Genomic DNA, 13,693 nt, shown 5'->3' with positions numbered 1-13,693 from the left:
AAACTGTGATAATAACCATAGAAACCAGTTACGTCTCTGGCAATCGAAAGAACGAGCAAACCATCAGGAAGAATGAGAAAAATATAGGACAAAGTGCATAAATGGTGGTTTTCTTTAAACCATCTCTCTCTCTCTCTCTCTCTCTCTCTCTCTCTCTCTCTCTCACACACACACACACACACACACACACACACACACACACCTCACGGTAGACCACATTTTATATTTTCATATAGTTTTTTTTGTTTAGTTGCACAACTTCCTTTTAGGGTTTACTTCCATGGTTCACTAATGATTTCATTTATATATTTTTATTTATTTGCTTTAAAATGCAACAGAGATCAATAAAAATTCAAAGTATTCAAATACCTTTCCTTTTCATATACACATAAAATCTTGATCTTTTGAAATCTGGCTTTTATTTTCAACTACCTCTAAAACCTCTGTTAAAGTTAATGTTATTTTCTGGACAAGATTAATATTTTGATTAGGCTTTTTATAAAACACCCTTTTTAAAAAAGTTAGTCACCTCCTTCCTTCTGAAAAATTGTTTTAAATCTTAATTTGGCCTCTTCCTCTTTGACTCACTTAGCTTTATTTTCTTAAATAGAATGTTTTCCTTTCTTCTTTATTTTTTTTCATTTTTATTGAATTTATTGGGGTGACACTGGCCAACAAAATTATACAGGTTTCATTTGCACAATTCTACAACACATCATTGATACACAGTATTGTGTGTTTACCACCATGGAATCTTTGTTCATCACCATATATCTTCCCTACACCTTCCTCCCTCTTCTTCTACTCCTACTCTTGGCAATAACCATACCCCTGTCTGTGTCCATGAATATTTTCCCTTTTATATATCTTTTTGCTCAATCCCTTTACCCACCCCCCCATCCCCATGGTCAACCTGCTCTTTATCTCTGTCTCTATTTTGCTTCTTAGATCATTTTGTTCATTAGATTCCACATGTAAGTGAAACCATATGGTACTTGTGTTTTTCTGACCGGGTTATTTCACTTAGCATAATGCTTGTTGGGTCCATCAATGCTGTCCCAAAAGGTAAAATTTTCTTCTTTTTACATTGTATAAATACACCACAGCTTTTTTATCCACTCATCTATTGATGGGCATTTAGGCTGCTTCCAAATCTTGGCTATCCTATATAATAAATAGATAATATGCTAATTAGACCAAACAGCAGAGCAACCATCTGGACAAAATTCCAGACAAACTTCTGGATGAAGCCAGAGCTGTGAGGGCCAGTCGAGGCAGCGAGGGCTGAGCCCCTTGCACGAATTTCATGCATCAGACCTCTAGTTGTAAACACTGCAAGGAAGATAGGGGTACATATATACTTTCAAACAGTATTTCGGGTTTCTTCTGATAAATTTCCAGAAGTGGAATCACTGGGACATGAGGTAGTTCCATGTTTAATTTTTTTGAGATAAATTCATACTGCTTTCTGCAGTGGCTGCACCAATCAGCATTTCCAGTGACAATGCGTAAGGATTCCATTTTCTCTATATCCTTGCCCATACTTGTTGTTTGTTGATTTACTGATGATAGCCATTCTGACAGGTGTGATGTGATATCTCTAACCATTTTAATTTGCCTTTCTCAGATGATTAGGAAGACTGAGCATCTTTTCATATATCAATTGGCCATCTGCATGTTCTCTTTGGAGAAGTGTCTATTCAGGTCCTTTGGCCATTTTTTAATTTGTTTGTTTTTTGGGTGTTGAGTTTTATAAGTTTTTTATTAAGTTGGATATTAACCCCTTATCAGATGTATCATTTGATAACATGTTCCCCCATTCAGTGGGTTGTATTTTTATATTGTTGATGGTTTCCCTTTGTTTATTTTCCTTTCCTTTCCTTTCCTTTCCTTTCCTTTCCTTTCCTTTCCTTTCCTTTCCTTTCCTTTCCTTTCCTTTCCTTTCCTTTCCTTTCCTTTCCTTTCCTCTCTTCCCCTTCCTCTTTTCCTCCATCTTCCTTTCTTCCTTCCTTCATTTTATTTTCTGTTTTGCCCTTCCTTCCTTCCTTCCTTCCTTCCTTCCTTCCTTCCTTCCTTCCTTCATTTTTTTATCTTATCCTTATCCATATATATATATATGTATATATATATATATTTTTTTTTTTTCTATAAGGTTCCTGAGGAGATTTTTATTCATCCTGTTCTGTACCCATGAAGAGTTCAGTTCCTTCACAAGACTCCCAAATATTCATTTCTTACTTTGACACCATATTCTCTATAGGCCTATCATCTTCAGTTTATTTTTAAAAATATCTCAATTTTCATATCCAACATCTAAAATGGGTCAAATACAACTTTATAATTTGTTCATGCAATAATTATAACATGGAATTTTCACCCATTATGATATTGGAATCACCACTCCCCAGATTTTTAACACCTAAAGTCTTAGTCCTCTTTAAATTTGTTCTATTTCTTCCATGGTTTATGCATTAACAAGTCTGTTGATTATTTTTGTTTTTTAGCATTATTGATATCTACCATACTTTTCTGTTCCTGTATTTAAGACTAAATCTAAAACTCTCATAAACTTACATCTAAGCCATTAAATGGCATTTTTTTCCTGATTCCTTTGCCTACAAAAGGAAAGAGTCCAGAAATTAAGTCTTATGAGAACACAGGAGAGCATGGAGACTGTCAAAGAAGAGATGATTAAGGAAAATAATATTACTTCTCATCTCCCTTCCAACTCTGGCATTCCACGATACCTACTTTTATTTTTCATGTTCACACTTGCACTATATTTACATTTTTCTATACTCTTATTTAATTTTCCTAACTCACCAGGAAACAAAAGAGAAAGACCACAGTATTGTGGGGTACTGTCAAATGATAGCTTCTCTAAACATCACCAAATTCAGCTGTTGATAAGACCAAGCAAGGAGAGCAGTACCTTGACAAAGTCTCAGTAATGTGTTGGAGGGAAAGAGCAAACTTGAGATAATGAATAAGATTTTGAAGTCTGATGTAAGATGGGTCTTCCAATGCTGGGATTGGGCTTATCCTATCTAATAAAAGAGAAACATGGTAATTGGCGTACGACCGCTACCCTTCCCATTGGCTAATCAGCGAGATATGCAAATTAACTGCAAGCCAAGACGGCGGGCAGCCAGGCAGCTTGAAACTAACATGAGGCTTGCTTGCTTCAGTGATGGAGGACTGCAATGTTCCCCGCCTGCCTTGCCGGCCTCTGAGCCTGCAGTTTCAAACATTGTAACAAATATAGACGCTAAACAAAACCCCAGAAACCAGCTTTCAGCTGCTGGGATCTCAGAGCAAGAGTTGATACAGAGTTTCGATTATAGAACCTAAACAAACCAGATACCTGCTTTCAGGAGCGGAGGCCTAAGAGCTGGAGCCTCAGAGCTAAAGCTGGCCCAGAATAAAAAAAGAAAAAGAAAAAAAGAAGCAGTTGGGAGCTTCAGTACCAGCCTGAAAACAGCCCTCTGCCCCTCACCCAGACTGGCCAGGCACCCCAGTGGGGACCCCCACCCTGAAGGGTGTGTGACCAGCTGCAAACAGCCATCATCCCCTCATCCAGGCTGGCCAGGCACCTCAGTGGGGACCCCCACCCTGATCCAAGACACCCTTCAGGGCAAACCAGCCGGCCCCCACACTTGCACCAGGCCTCTATCCAATATAGTAAAAGGGTAATAAGCCTCCCAGCACCGGGATCAGCGGAGCCGCAAGGCCTCCCGGCACCGGGATCAGCGTGACAGGGGGCAGCACCCAAACCCCCTGATCCCCCTGTGACTCTGTGTGTGACAGGGGGCGGGGCCACAACCTTCCTATCCACCCTGCTCTGTGTGTGACAGGGTGTGGCGCCCCAACCTCCCCCCCCCCCCGCCCCCCATGGGCCCTGCTCTGTGTGTGACTGGGTAGAGCCATAACCTCCCCATCGGCCCTGCCCTGAGTGTGAGAGTGGCAGCGCCCCAACCCCCTGATCCGCCCTGCCCTGAGTGTGACAGGGGGCGGTGCCCCAACTCCCCTATTGGCCCTGCTCTGTGCATGACAAGGGGGAGCAACCCACCCCCTGATTGATCCTGCTCTGTGAGTGATAGGGTACGGAGCTCCAACCACCCTGATGGGCCCTGCTCTGTGCATGACAGGGGGTGGCGCCACAACCTCCCCATCAACCCTGCCTTGAGTGTGACAGGGGACAGTGCCCCAACCCCCCAATCGGCCCTACCCTGAGCGTGACTGAAGGTGGCATCGCAACCTCCTGATCCGCCCTGCTCTGTGCATGACAGGGGAAGGCGCCCCAACTCCCCAATCAGCCCTGCTCTGAGCCCGACCAGGGGCTGCACCTAGGGATTGGGCCTGCCCTCTGCCCCCCGGGAACAGGCCTAAGCCAGCAGGTCGTTATCTGCTGAGGGGTCCCAGACTGCGAGAGGGCACAGGCCGGGCTGAGGGCCCCCCTCCCCACTGAGTGCACAAATTTTGTGCACCGGGCCTCTAGTCTATAATAATAAAAGTATGATATGCTAATTAGACCAGACAGCCGAACAACCTTCCGGATGTCATTCTAGATGAAGCCGTGACGGCAGAGGCCAAGGCAGAGGTTAGGGGTGATCAGGCAGGCAGGTGAGCAGTTAGGGGCAATCAGGCAGGCAGGCAGAGGTGGTTAGGGTGATTAGGCAGGCAGGCGAGCGGTTAAGGGAGATCAGGCAGTCAGGCAGGCGAGCAGTTAGGGGAGGTCAGGCAGGCAGCAGAATGGTTAGAGGTAATCAGGCTGGCAGGCGAGTGGTTAGGGGCCATCATGCAGGAAGGCAGGTGAGCAGTTAGGAACCAATGGTCCCGGATTGCGAGAGGGATGTCCAACACCCCAGTTTAGGCCTAATCCCATGGGGATCCCTGTGGATCGAGCCTAAACAGGCAGTTGACATTCCCCGAGGTGTCCTGGATTGTGAGAGGGTGCATGCCGGGCTGAGGGAACCCCTGTCCCCCTTGTCCGAATTTCATGCACTAGGCCTCTAGTATTGAATAAGGTGATAAAGTTTAGGTTTGGTAGTTGTAGCAAGATGACGGTTTTGAGTCAAGGTGTCCCGAGAATTAGGGTATAAACTCTCTTTTGATGCTTTTTATTAAATAATTGATGGGTCTTTCAAGAAGGTCCTTGGGAGAACTATAAGTCATTTGCAGTTTTTATCATCCCAGGCATGGATTTTCTGAAATAGTACAGTTATATTTTATGTTGAACTATTCTCATAAAGACTCTTCATTTTTTCATGTAGATTTTAAAACACATATAAGGTTTTAAAACATATTACAACTGCAAAAGTAAAATTTATGAGGTATAAAATATTTCACTTCCTGGAAACAGGTGCTTCTGTTTTTCTACTAACCCCAAGAAATGTGTTTTCAGCAGTTTCTTTATATAAGAGAAGTGCATATTTAAATCAAAAAACACCAGCTCAAGTGCCTAGATGGGCCAGGGCCAAAACATTAACTTGTCAAGATGTGGGTTCCACATAATGGTTGGTAAGGACTGTGGGAACCAAGGAGATAGAGTACTTTCTCCAGTTAAATGCATTAGTATCTAAATTAAAACATTTTAAACTTTGTTCTTGTCAAATAAAATCTACTTGTGGCCAGCTTCTACCTGTAGGTCAACATTTTGCAACCTTTTTTCAGTTGGAATGATGGTGATGATCCTACAGATGTTTGGTGTTGAGTATAACGCCAAATGATTTATGAATGAAATGTTTGAAAGAGTTCTACCTAGTCACATAGCAACAAATATGTGCAGCCCCAAAGTATAGACAGAGCCCTGTGACTAACACCACCCACAGTTAATAAAACGGGTTAAGTTTCACAAAGCTCTATATAGTGACATGGAGAACCATAACGCCAACCCAAGAGTTCAGAACAAAATGAGAGGATCAATAGCCACAATTACACTTGAAAAAATCACTTTTTTTTTTTAGGAGGCCATTTCTTCTTGAGCAAAACAAACAGAATTTCACAATTACTTTTATTTTCACATATTTTTGTTTGTCTTTCTACACTGATAAGTTTTCAAAAACATTTGAAAGATGGTGCCTTTTCACAAAATCACCATCCTTCACTATAGATTTGAAAGGAGAAAAGTAATTGGGGAAAAAAAAAATGTTTGCAAGTCTCATCAATAAGCTGATGAAGCCAGTCACTGCTCTCCAGCATGTCTCCTGGCATGACTGCTTAAATGATCATTAGGTTCTTGGTGTCAATGATCTTGCTCTTCTGATATATGCAGCTTTAGGAATTATATGTGACATCATGATTGTATTTGGTAGCAGGAAAGGCTGCAGGGATCTGCTCTGTTTGAGCTCAGTCTCATTGGCATCAGCAAGAAAACCTCTAAAAGACTGCAAAGGACAGGCTGCCAGCCAAAACCTCAAGCAGAATTAAAATGTAGTATAAAAATATAGTAAACCCAATTAAACAGAGATTGTTAGTGGAGGTAATTTGTTAATCATGTGAGTGCCCCTGCTCCCAGGTCACTGTTTATTTAGGATGCGGGCTGATCTAGAAAATCATACAGGCCATACATAGTTCTGTTAAGAGTGTTAATCATTGGGCCCCATATGGTTAAAAGTGTCTAATATCCCATTTAAGATGACCCATTTCAGGACAACTGGGAAAATACATCCTGCAGGTTCATCTGCCAACTGCACAATCTGCACCTTTTGGATACTCTGGCCTTAGCATTTTCTAGTAGCCTCCTTGAAATGTGGAAAAGGCAAATATGCACATCTTCAGCAAAAATAATTTTAGCCATGTAACTGATTCATCATGATCCATTTCCAATAGGAAAGCTAACTCTGCTTTTGAAGTTTAGTCATGCAACACAGGCTCTCAATAGGCCAGCCTCAGAGTATAAGGAGTAGTGGAAAGGTGGGCAAAAAGGCTGGTAGCTGTCATTCTAAGCCAAGGAAAGTCTATTAGAGATGCATGCATTCGCTAATCTGTCTGCACTCAGAAGGCTGCAGAATGGCTCCTGAATAATGTACAAAGGAGGTAGAAAGCACTGCTGCTTCATGGTGCCCCCCCCCTTAAACTGACCTGTCATCTGAATTCACTTCACCTTCCTCAGGCTTCTCCTTACAGTGCTGGCCCTGGTACCCATTAAATGAAGTCAAATCTGTCTTCCCTGTGTATTAGAGTGCACTGTATTGAAAGCATTCCTCATTTACCTGCTTTTTGGTGATATAAGGTATCCATATTTCTCAAATACTTTAGAACCAAGTGGAAGCATTCCATCACTGAAAATAAATTTTAATGAATGTGAAGTGAACCATAGAGAACAGTACCAAAGTGGTGTTCTTCGCCTTATGAATAGGCCAGAACAAAAACACATACATAATTGACAGGAAACTGAAGGAGATAAATAATACAACTTTCTATTATTTCTATTTATACATTTAGATTCTGCTAGGAATTTCATTTGGACAATAGGTCTGGAATTCATCTATTTTATATGTGAACTAGAATGACATAATATAAGTTTTGGAAAAAATTGAGAGCATCTAATTAACTCATCAATTCATAGCTTACACAATACTTTAATGTGATGATCAGATACTATAATTCAAGGGAAGGACCGACTAACTGCCTCACAGAATTTACTTGGGCATTTTACTCTACCATTCTGTCCAACACACCACTGTGCTGGGGGCCAAGAATCCTTGTCTTCTCAATGCTCAGCCTACTGCTGAGCCTACTGTAGTCGCTTTTCTGAAAATGTCATGAAGGAAGAAGCGAGGGAGGAAAAGTCCCAAATCCGAACTGTAACAAGTACCTTGAGGTTATAAATGTGAAAGCAAATTATCAGTTAAATGCACAGTGTGACCAAAAACATCACATTCCTATTAAAACAGAAAATGCATAGAAAAATAACCACTGAATTCAGATTTTTCAATGTATAATTTCGAAGTTACCTGTATCAGATTCACCTAAGTGTCCCAATTTAGGCTTAATGAAGCAGAACATCTGTTACTGGGGGGTCAGGGCTATACAAGTTCAATGCTTTCATAGATGATTCATACTGATTCATATTCACACTAAAGTTTGAAAAACACTTTATTTTGCAGTTAAGGCTCTAGCAAGTGTCCTCAAATAATTTCTAGCGAGAAACTTCTTTTACCTTAAATAAACAACTAGATGTGTGAACAGAAATGATAACAGTAAATGCCTGTGTAGAGGGGACATTTCAACCATTCAGAGTTGGCATTCATATGCAGGAGGGGACGGAGAAACAGTGACCACCACTTCTGGCTCCAGGGTTGTCTCTTACCTGGGCAGGATACTCCAGGGAGCCACAGGAAGTTGGGAATAGCAGTAGTTCGCATCCATAATAGTTGCCATTGTCACTGATATTTTACACAAAGATGTTTCCTTGATGCTATGAATTACAACTGACTCCCCATCCCTGGAGGGAGCCATTTTTCCCTTTTTTCAATAAAAAATAACCAACTCTTTTTTTCCTGTTGGCTGGACTTTACATTGCAGATTTCAAATTATCCCATAGTCTCTATGTTAAAGGATTAAAGTTAAAACATCTATCACTATAAAGGGAACCCTGTTTAAGTGTAGTCATATATACAGCATTTAAAAAAAACCCAATTTACAGTGTTTATTTATTTAGTTTTATTTACCTTCCTAACATTTTATTTGGGGGCTTCATTGAGGTATAATTGACAAGTGATAAACTATCTATATATATATAAAAGCCTAAGTGACCAAACAACTGAACGACCGAACGATTGGTCGAACAGTTGCTACGGTGCACACAGACTATCAGGGGACAGATGCTCAAGGCACAGGATCAGGCTGCCTCCTGTCTGGATTGGGCCTGTGGGGATCGGACCGAAACCAGCTATCTGACATCCCTGAGGGGTTCTGGATTGCAAGAGGGTGCAGGCCAGGCCGAGGGACCCCACTGGTGCACGAAAGCATGCACCGGGCCTCTAGTACACATATAAGTGTACAATTTGATAAATTCTATCAGTATACAACCATTAAACCTTCATCACAATTAAGATAGTAAACATATCCAGCAACTTGTAAAATTTTCATGTGTCCTTTTGTAATATTCTCCTTCTCTTCACTCATTCAAGCTTCCCTCCCCTCACATACATGCAATTACCCATAAGTTTTCTGTCATCGTGGATTAGCTTGTTTTATCTAAAATTTTATTTAAATAAAATCATACAGTATGCACCCTTTACCATCTGGCTTCTTTCATTCAACATAGTTGTTTTGATATTTATCCATTATATATTAACTAGAGGCCCAGTGCATGAAATTTGTGCACTGGTGGGAGGAGTCCTTCAGCCCACCCTGTACCCTCTCCAATCTGGGACCCCTCAAGGGATGTCCGACTGCTGGTTTAGGCCCGATCCCATAGCCCACCCTAAACCGGCAGTTGGACATCCCTCTCACAATGCAGGACCGCTGGCTCCCAACTGCTCACCTGTCTGCCTGATTACCCCTAACCGCTTCTGCCTGCCAGCCTAATCACCCCCTAACCACTCCCCTGTCAGCCTAATTGATGCCTAACCACTCCCCTGCAGGCCTGGTCCTCCCAACTGCCCTCCCCTGCTGGCCTGGTTGCCCCTAACTGCCCTCCCCTGCCAGCCATCGTGTGGCCGTGGGCACCACCATCTTTGAGGGCGTGACAGTCAATTAGCATATTCCCTCCTTATTGGCTGTGGGTGCTGCCATCTTTGTGATGGTGTATGGGTCAATTAGCATATTGCCTCTTTATTAGATAGGATGGTTCATTTCTTGTTGTCATGGTGTGGATGTACCACCGTCTACTTAAACATTCATTTCTTGATACATTTGGGTTGTTTTCAGTTTGGGGTTATTACAAATAAGCTTCTATGAACATCTGTGTACAAATCTTTAAATGGGTATATTATTTCTTTTCTCTTGGCTAAATTCCTTGCCTGCATCAAATGACAGAGGTGTATTTAATATAAAAAGATGCCAAATTGTTTTTCCAAAGTGATTGTACCATTTTACATTCTAACAGGTGTATGTGAGTTTTAGTTCTTCCATATCCTCACCATTTAATGGGCTGCTTTTTAATTTTAGCAATTTTTATAATTGTCTAATGGTATTACATAATGGTTTTCATCACATTTCCTTGATTATTGATGATGTTGAGCATCTTTTTGCTTCTTCCCCACTTACAAACTAGTAGCTTCTTTGGTGAGGTATCTGTTCAAATATTTTGCCCATTTATTTTGGGATATCTTCTTTACCTATTGAGTTAGAGAGTTTGTTATGCATTCTGAAAAAAAAATCCTTTATCATATATGTGCCTTGCAAATATTCTCTCCCACACTGTGCAGCTGTCTCTTCGTTGGCCTAAGAGTATTTTTTCTGAAGAGCAAAGTTTTAGTTTTAATGATGTCTTATCAATGTTTCCTTCTTGGGGTCATGCTTTTGGTGTCACATCTAAGAAATTGTTGCCTAACCAAATGTCACACATACTTCCTCCTATGTTTTCCTCTATATGTTTTATATTTTTAGGTTTTGCATTTATGTCTACAATCCTTTTTGAGGGTGTTTGCTTGTCTGTTTGGTGTGCTATATGAAGTATAAATCAAAGGACAAATGACTGCTTTGGAGCAATGCCTAACTTTCTTTAGGCAGGATTCGTGGCATTGTTATGCATCAGGGATATTAATAAAGATACAAAGTCTATATGTAGTGACAGGGGGTGAATCTAAACTACAACCATGAAGTTTATGAAGACAGGAACACAGACTCTTTCAAGTTATAGTCATGCATCTTTTCTTATTTCTACCAAAAGACAGATTTTTATATTCCTCTTGCCCTGATCATGACGGAGGTATTTGTAGAAAGCTGGGAACCAGAACTGCATCTTAATACTCATAATTAATATAAACTCTCCATCTCCTACACTGTTGAAACAGAAGTCTTTCACCTCGTGTCTTTCATCCTCCCAGTCTGCTAACCTACACACTGAAATATCATGGGAAAATGGGGCGCTCAGGACTGGGGGCATCAGTGTATGTTCCCATACTCTGACATGAAACAAAGGGAGGATGAAAAACACTCCTGCCACAATTATGAAAACACAAACCTAGCAATTTATACATTATTTATGAAGTATTTTAAAATATTTAACTGTGTACAGGTATTCAGCTGTGGCCAAAATAGCATTTTCATTAAAGAGATTAAGTGTTAATGGGAAAATGTTCAGACCCACATTGTTAAATGAAAAATTCAGGTACAAAGCAATATGTTGAGTTATGGGGTCACTTTGTAAAAAAAAAAAAAAACAAAACAACAAAAAAAAACTATGCATATTAAAGGACTGGAACTGTATACAAAATGATTAAAAATATATCTCCTAGTGGTAACAAAGTGATTTTTAAAATTTAATTCAGTGCGTTTTCTTTTTATTTAAAAATATTTTATAACAAATATTTTGCTTCATAAAATTATTTTATATGAAGTAACTAAATGGCCTTATAAGTCATAATGGCTCTAAGTGGTTTAGCTCAGTGGATAGAGCGTTGGCTTACAGACTGAAGGGTCCTAGGTTTGATTCCGGTCAAGGGCACATGCCGGAGTTGCGGGCTTGATCCCCAGTTGGGGACGTGCAGGAGGCAGCCAATCAATGATTCTCTCTCATCATTGTTGTTTCTATCTCTCTCTCCCTCTCCCTTCCTCTCTGAAATCAATAAAAATATATATTTTTAAAAAGTCATAATGAAAAACATTGGCAATTATATAACGAGAAGTTCGCGAAAACCTTCTAAGCAGAAAATTTTCTTTAGTAAAATGTTCAGTACCTATGTCAGCAAGTGATCTCTACTGTGGGCTACTAATGGTGCTGTGAAAAAAAGAATGCTTAAAAGATATCCTTTAAAACATAAAATTCTACAAGATTCCACCTTTATCACTTGTCATTTGGATTGCTCAGCTCACTTAAGTCCTTCTTAGAATTCCAAAAGGGTTGTTGCTGGAGGAGAAGCTCCCCACATCATTATTTAATACCCCTCTGTGTCTTCCCACGTTTGAGCCTGTAAAACAATTCTGTTCTCAGACACTGAAGATGAACTCCCGCGGTTGAACAAAGGGATTCACTTGTCTCACCAGAAATTCAGAGTTGTTATGAAAAAGAAATACCACTTCCCTCAGTAATAGATTAGCCATGAGTCACAGCATCACACTGGCTCCATCATAATCTAACACTTCATGCCTCAGACAACAACTTGATTTGTCAAGGGAATACCCCTGTGAGGGCTGCCAATAGTATCGACGCCCACTGAAGAGGATATAATTAAGCCCTCGGTGAGCTAATTTCATTTTCTTTTTTAACAACGTAGGGTGAAATAGAGAGAAGATGCTAAGAAACCTTGCTCTGCCCAAATCCGGAGCAAGACTTTCACTTCTCTTTGACCTGATGAAGGATATTTAGAGATATCTAAGCAGCCTTTCCTCACATACCTCACTCTCACAGCATAGCTTTCTGTTGCTGCCAACTAAGCACCATCAGGTAGAGCAGTTTCTTTCAAATTAATGGCAGAAAAGCTCAGTGCTTCGTGTTTGTTCTCTGCTTTTATTATGGCTTGAGGACAGAGAAATTGATTCTTATCCACTCTCCCACTCACTGTGAGCAGTTTGGAGTAAAGGTATTTGTCCACTAGAGTAATTTCTTATAAGCTTGTTATTTGCTTGGGAATACATCCATTACTCAAAAATTGGAAGAATAGGAAGCTGAATAAGGCCATATTTTTAGTTAAAATAAATATCCTATATAATAAAGAGCTAATATGCAAATGGTCATCACACCCTCATGCCATAATGGCTCAGACACTCAACACTGAGGAGAGAGGAATGGGGACCAGCCAGGCACAAATGAGCTTGTGAGAGAGGAATGGGGACCAGCCAGGCTGCGGTCTGGGAGAGGGACAGCTGCTTGCCCCGTGGTCCCGGGTGCCAGTGCCTGTGGCTGCAGCCCAGGAGAAGCTGCCCACCCATGGTCCCCTGTGGCTGAAGCCAGACCGTGCAAAGTCAGCAAAGGTCCTGGGTGCCTGCGGCCAGCAAAAGGGAGGGAAGCCCAGGTGTCTGTGACTGGCCAGAGGAGAGAATCCTGGGTCCTGGGTACGGGGCGAGGCAGAGGCAGTTAAGGGCAATCAGGTCGGTAGGGGAGCAGTTAGGAGTGATCAGGCTGGTAGGAGAGCAGTTAGGGACAATTAGGCAGGCAGGCAGAGGTGGTTAGGGGGGACTAGGCAGGCTGGCAGAGGGGTTAGGGGTGATCAGGCAGGCAGGCAAGCAAGTGGTTAGGAGCCAGCGGTCCCAGATTGCAAGAGGCAGTTGGATATCCCCCAAAGGGTCTGGATTAGAGAGGGTGCAGGCTGGGCTGAGAGCACCTCTCTCCCACCCCCTGGGCTGTGCACGAATTTCATGCACCAAGCCTCTAGTATATAGATGCTAGATAGATAGATAGATAGATAGATAGATAGATAGATAGATAGATGATAGATAGATAGATAGATAGATAGATAGATAGATAGATAGATAGAGATAGAGATAGATAAATAGAAGATTAATAGTAATCTTAATCATTCCCATATTTGGGCTAACTTCTGAAGTTGTATAAGGCAAATTTTCTACTATAACAAAGAAA

The sequence above is a fragment of the Myotis daubentonii genome, chromosome 1 (assembly GCF_963259705.1).
Source record: "Myotis daubentonii chromosome 1, mMyoDau2.1, whole genome shotgun sequence".
Lineage (NCBI taxonomy): Eukaryota > Metazoa > Chordata > Mammalia > Chiroptera > Vespertilionidae > Myotis > Myotis daubentonii.
This window is presented reverse-complemented; position numbering follows the sequence as displayed.